Below are 6,342 nucleotides of genomic sequence, written 5' to 3'. Positions count from 1 at the left end.
TTTATCGCTTAACCTAACTGTGGCTGTACCAGTTTATCGCTTAACCTAACTGTGGCTGTACCAGTTTATCGCTTAACCTAACTGTGGCTGTACCAGATTATCGCTTAACCTAACTGTGGCTGTACCAGATTATCGCTTAACCTAACTGTGGCTGTACCAGATTATCGCTTAACCTAACTGTGGCTGTACCAGATTATCGCTTAACCTAACTGTGGCTGTACCAGATTATCGCTTAACCTAACTCAATTTGTCCCTTAACCTAACTCAATTTGTCCCTTAACCTAACTCAATTTGTCCCTTAACCTAACTCAATTTGTCCCTTAACCTAACTCAAGTTGTCCCTTAACCTAACTCAATTTGTCCCTTAACCTAACTCAATTTGTCCCTTAACCTAACTCAATTTGTCCCTTAACCTAACTCAATTTGTCCCTTAACCTAACTCAATTTGTCCCTTAACCTAACTCAAGTTGTCCCTTAACCTAACTCAATTTGTCCCTTAACCTAACTCAATTTGTCCCTTAACCTAACTCAATTTGTCCCTTAACCTAACTCAATTTGTCCCTTAACCTAACTCAATTTGTCCCTTAACCTAACTCAATTTGTCCCTTAACCTAACTCAATTTGTCCCTTAACCTAACTCAATTTGTCCCTTAACCTAACTCAAGTTGTCCCTTAACCTAACTCAAGTTGTCCCTTAACCTAACTCAAGTTGTCCCTTAACCTAACTCAAGTTGTCCCTTAACCTAACTCAAGTTGTCCCTTAACCTAACTCAAGTTGTCCCTTAACCTAACTCAAGTTGTCCCTTAACCTAACTCAAGTTGTCCCTTAACCTAACTCAAGTTGTCCCTTAACCTAACTCAAGTTGTCCCTTAACCTAACTCAAGTTGTCCCTTAACCTAACTCAAGTTGTCCCTTAACCTAACTCAAGTTGTCCCTTAACCTAACTCAAGTTGTCCCTTAACCTAACTCAAGTTGTCCCTTAACCTAACTCAAGTTGTCCCTTAACCTAACTCAAGTTGTCCCTTAACCTAACTCAATTTGTCCCTTAACCTAACCCACGTTGTCCCTTAACCTAACTCAAGTTGTCCCTTAACCTAACTCAATTTGTCCCTTAACCTAACTCAATTTGTCCCTTAACCTAACTCAATTTGTCCCTTAACCTAACTCAATTTGTCCCTTAACCTAACTCAAGTTGTCCCTTAACCTAACTCAAGTTGTCCCTTAACCTAACTCAAGTTGTCCCTTAACCTAACTCAAGTTGTCCCTTAACCTAACTCAAGTTGTCCCTTAACCTAACTCAAGTTGTCCCTTAACCTAACTCAAGTTGTCCCTTAACCTAACTCAAGTTGTCCCTTAACCTAACTCAAGTTGTCCCTTAACCTAACTCAAGTTGTCCCTTAACCTAACTCAATTTGTCCCTTAACCTAACTCAAGTTGTCCCTTAACCTAACTCAAGTTGTCCCTTAACCTAACTCAATTTGTCCCTTAACCTAACTCAATTTGTCCCTTAACCTAACTCAAGTTGTCCCTTAACCTAACTCAAGTTGTCCCTTAACCTAACTCAAGTTGTCCCTTAACCTAACTCAAGTTGTCCCTTAACCTAACTCAAGTTGTCCCTTAACCTAACTCAAGTTGTCCCTTAACCTAACTCAAGTTGTCCCTTAACCTAACTCAAGTTGTCCCTTAACCTAACTCAAGTTGTCCCTTAACCTAACTCAAGTTGTCCCTTAACCTAACTCAAGTTGTCCCTTAACCTAACTCAAGTTGTCCCTTAACCTAACTCAAGTTGTCCCTTAACCTAACTCAAGTTGTCCCTTAACCTAACTCAAGTTGTCCCTTAACCTAACTCAAGTTGTCCCTTAACCTAACTCAAGTTGTCCCTTAACCTAACTCAATTTGTCCCTTAACCTAACTCAATTTGTCCCTTAACCTAACTCAATTTGTCCCTTAACCTAACTCAAGTTGTCCCTTAACCTAACTCAATTTGTCCCTTAACCTAACTCAATTTGTCCCTTAACCTAACTCAATTTGTCCCTTAACCTAACTCAATTTGTCCCTTAACCTAACTCAATTTGTCCCTTAACCTAACTCAAGTTGTCCCTTAACCTAACTCAATTTGTCCCTTAACCTAACTCAAGTTGTCCCTTAACCTAACTCAAGTTGTCCCTTAACCTAACTCAAGTTGTCCCTTAACCTAACTCAAGTTGTCCCTTAACCTAACTCAAGTTGTCCCTTAACCTAACTCAAGTTGTCCCTTAACCTAACCCACGTTGTCCCTTAACCTAACCCACGTTGTCCCTTAACCTAACCCACGTTGTCCCTTAACCTAACCCACGTTGTCCCTTAACCTAACCCACGTTGTCCCTTAACCTAACCCACGTTGTCCCTTAACCTAACCCACGTTGTCCCTTAACCTAACCGACGTTGTCCCTTAACCTAACCGACGTTGTCCCTTAACCTAACCGACTTTGTCCCTTAACCTAACCGACGTTGTCCCTTAACCTAACCGACGTTGTCCCTTAACCTAACCCACGTTGTCCCTTAACCTAACCCACGTTGTCCCTTAACCTAACCCACGTTGTCCCTTAACCTAACCCACGTTGTCCCTTAACCTAACCCACGTTGTCCCTTAACCTAACCCACGTTGTCCCTTAACCTAACCCACGTTGTCCCTTAACCTAACCCACGTTGTCCCTTAACCTAACCCACGTTGTCCCTTAACCTAACCCACGTTGTCCCTTAACCTAACCCACGTTGTCCCTTAACCTAACCCACGTTGTCCCTTAACCTAACCCACGTTGTCCCTTAACCTAACCCACGTTGTCCCTTAACCTAACCCACGTTGTCCCTTAACCTAACCCACGTTGTCCCTTAACCTAACCCACGTTGTCCCTTAACCTAACCCACGTTGTCCCTTAACCTAACCCACGTTGTCCCTTAACCTAACCCACGTTGTCCCTTAACCTAACCCACGTTGTCCCTTAACCTAACCCACGTTGTCCCTTTGCCTAACATAGTTCACTGCTCGGAATCTCTGGTGTCGTTGTTATCCTCATGTAGATGTCTTGCGAGTGTTGCTTACTTTCCACATATTCCTGCTATCCACTGTCAATTGTACTGCAATAGGACTATATCGCCGACCCCCCCCCTCCCCCCCCTCTGTCCCCCTCTGTCCCCCTCTTTGTGTCTCTGTCCTCTCAAGCTGGTCGGTCTGGCGTTTGAGTGTTAAATGAGCCTCGCAGCTGTTCAGTTGCATTCAGATGTCGACGCCCTCAGTGTACGTCGTGGTATGGTCTGTGTCCATTGTCCGCTGATGTCGTACGCGTAACCCACACGCTGTACCGATCATCGGTCGTTACGTACAGAGTGAAGTAGTGTGATACGTGTGACCGTACGCTGGCTGTGCCCAACGGTGTCGAATCTCAATTTCCATATGTTGTGCTTGATGCTACTTGTCTCGTCTCCCAATAACAGCTAGGTTGCACTGTGGTACGCCGTAGAGGCGTGTGGGAGGAACGTACGAACGCATTGTATGTCACCCTGGGTCGCTGGGGGTGGTGGTGCGGTGAGTCAGGTCAGGTCAGGTCAGCGTGAGCCGTCTGATGTAGTGACGCGTGTATTCCGACTTTGTCGTATTGCCTCACACAAAGTGCTACCCTGGTGGACCGCGTTCCATATCTGGGACATGCCGCAGATGCCGGTTGACAGTGGATCGCGGAAGGTACATCGCATACGTGCGCGGGCCACCTTCCACGTGTTCTCTTCTGCACATGTCGCAGTGTGTATGTGGTCTGATGTAGCGTGTCGTGACACATGACATCCTGGCATGCAAGAATTGTTGAATTCGCAAATGTAGGTGGACATCTACGTTTACTGCCCAAGATACGCAAATGAACTGGAAATCCGTTGTTGAGCGGTTGTTCACGCTGGAGGTGAATCTGTGATGGCGACGATCGGTACAGCTATTAACCGGTTGTTTCAGCGGTACCCGCCACATCCACACGCGTGACTAGGCCCATGTGGGTATGAAGCGATACGCGGCGGTGGCTTGGTGGGACTGTTCCCGGCCGGTGAAGGGGGGCCGCCCGGCGTGTTGGCCGCGCGCTGCGTGGGCGCACGCGCAACAGGCGGCTGGTGGGGGGCGCCGAGTGGCAGGAGCGCCAGCCGACGGGCCCGGCAGGCGGCGCAGCTACGCTGCGGCGCACCCTGCACGCGGCGCCTGGCGGCCAAAGTTGGTTCAGCCGAGCCCGGTGCGAAGCGCGGTGGACATCTGCAGTGTGCTGGTCTGATTGAGGACTGTGTGCGTTGAGGATGCGCCGCCGCCTGGCACTCGGCGCCGCGACGCCGTCTGCTGCTCGGTCGCCCCAGCGGTTCTCGCAGGTGGTTTGTATCGCAGTTGTGCGGACGTGTTGGCGCGTGCGCTGTGCTGGGAGAGTTCGCTTCTGCACCCAAGTGGGGCTTTGCCCTTGTGTGGCGCTGGCGTTGGAGCTGCCGGTCACCATAGGTGGCGCGTGTTGTCTCCCGCCGGCAATGCCACGACAGCACGCTCCCGGGCCTCTGTCGGCAGCGGCAAGCTCAGTTGGGAGCAAGGGTGTTCGCACTAAAACCGTCTACTCGCCTAACTCCGGGCGATTGCGCCTCTCTCGAAACCGACCAAGTACCTAGGACGGCGCTGCGCGCCGCCGGGACCTGAGAGGGTTTCGAGGTGTATCGTGCAGGGGAGCTCGGCCTCCTCCTGTTTGCAGAATAATTGAGCGGACGCTTGCGTGTTCGCGCGGGCCCCCGGGACACACTCCCGGGCGGCCGGCTGCTCAGCTCTAGTTGACGCAGCTCCCTGGTTGATCCTGCCAGTAGTCATATGCTTGTCTCAAAGATTAAGCCATGCATGTCTCAGTACAAGCCGCATTAAGGTGAAACCGCGAATGGCTCATTAAATCAGTTATGGTTCCTTAGATCGTACCCACGTTACTTGGATAACTGTGGTAATTCTAGAGCTAATACATGCAAACAGAGTCCCGACCAGAGATGGAAGGGACGCTTTTATTAGATCAAAACCAATCGGATTGGCTTGTCTGGTCCGTTTGCCTTGGTGACTCTGAATAACTTTGGGCTGATCGCACGGTCCTCGTACCGGCGACGCATCTTTCAAATGTCTGCCTTATCAACTGTCGATGGTAGGTTCTGCGCCTACCATGGTTGTAACGGGTAACGGGGAATCAGGGTTCGATTCCGGAGAGGGAGCCTGAGAAACGGCTACCACATCCAAGGAAGGCAGCAGGCGCGCAAATTACCCACTCCCGGCACGGGGAGGTAGTGACGAAAAATAACGATACGGGACTCATCCGAGGCCCCGTAATCGGAATGAGTACACTTTAAATCCTTTAACGAGTATCTATTGGAGGGCAAGTCTGGTGCCAGCAGCCGCGGTAATTCCAGCTCCAATAGCGTATATTAAAGTTGTTGCGGTTAAAAAGCTCGTAGTTGGATTTGTGTCCCACGCTGTTGGTTCACCGCCCGTCGGTGTTTAACTGGCATGTATCGTGGGACGTCCTGCCGGTGGGGCGAGCCGAAGGGGTGCTTTCGCGTCCCGAGGCGGACCCCGTTTAAATCCTACCAGGGTGCTCTTTGTTGAGTGTCTCGGTGGGCCGGCACGTTTACTTTGAACAAATTAGAGTGCTTAAAGCAGGCAAGCCCGCCTGAATACTGTGTGCATGGAATAATGGAATAGGACCTCGGTTCTATTTTGTTGGTTTTCGGAACCCGAGGTAATGATTAATAGGGACAGGCGGGGGCATTCGTATTGCGACGTTAGAGGTGAAATTCTTGGATCGTCGCAAGACGAACAGAAGCGAAAGCATTTGCCAAGTATGTTTTCATTAATCAAGAACGAAAGTTAGAGGTTCGAAGGCGATCAGATACCGCCCTAGTTCTAACCATAAACGATGCCAGCCAGCGATCCGCCGCAGTTCCTCCGATGACTCGGCGGGCAGCCTCCGGGAAACCAAAGCTTTTGGGTTCCGGGGGAAGTATGGTTGCAAAGCTGAAACTTAAAGGAATTGACGGAAGGGCACCACCAGGAGTGGAGCCTGCGGCTTAATTTGACTCAACACGGGAAACCTCACCAGGCCCGGACACCGGAAGGATTGACAGATTGATAGCTCTTTCTTGATTCGGTGGGTGGTGGTGCATGGCCGTTCTTAGTTGGTGGAGCGATTTGTCTGGTTAATTCCGATAACGAACGAGACTCTAGCCTGCTAACTAGTCGCGTGACATCCTTCGTGCTGTCAGCGATTACTTTTCTTCTTAGAGGGACAGGCGGCTTCTAGCCGCACGAGATTGAG

General features: G+C 49.3%; 1 non-coding gene across 1 annotated transcript in view; it reads left to right on the top strand.

Annotated features, from left to right (window-relative positions):
• Window positions 1-4,832: 4,832 nt before the first annotated feature.
• The window catches only part of LOC126330712 (small subunit ribosomal RNA), a 1,893-nt gene continuing 383 nt past the window's right edge, over window positions 4,833-6,342 (top strand). The window contains exon 1 of the ribosomal RNA XR_007563128.1: window positions 4,833-6,342. This exon is cut by the window's right edge and continues 383 nt beyond it. This is a non-coding gene — a ribosomal RNA (small subunit ribosomal RNA).

The sequence above is a fragment of the Schistocerca gregaria genome, unplaced genomic scaffold (genome assembly GCF_023897955.1).
Source record: "Schistocerca gregaria isolate iqSchGreg1 unplaced genomic scaffold, iqSchGreg1.2 ptg001338l, whole genome shotgun sequence".
Taxonomy (NCBI): Eukaryota; Metazoa; Arthropoda; class Insecta; order Orthoptera; family Acrididae; genus Schistocerca; species Schistocerca gregaria.
Note: the sequence above shows the minus strand (reverse complement) of the source record. Positions and strands in the feature narration are given on the sequence as shown.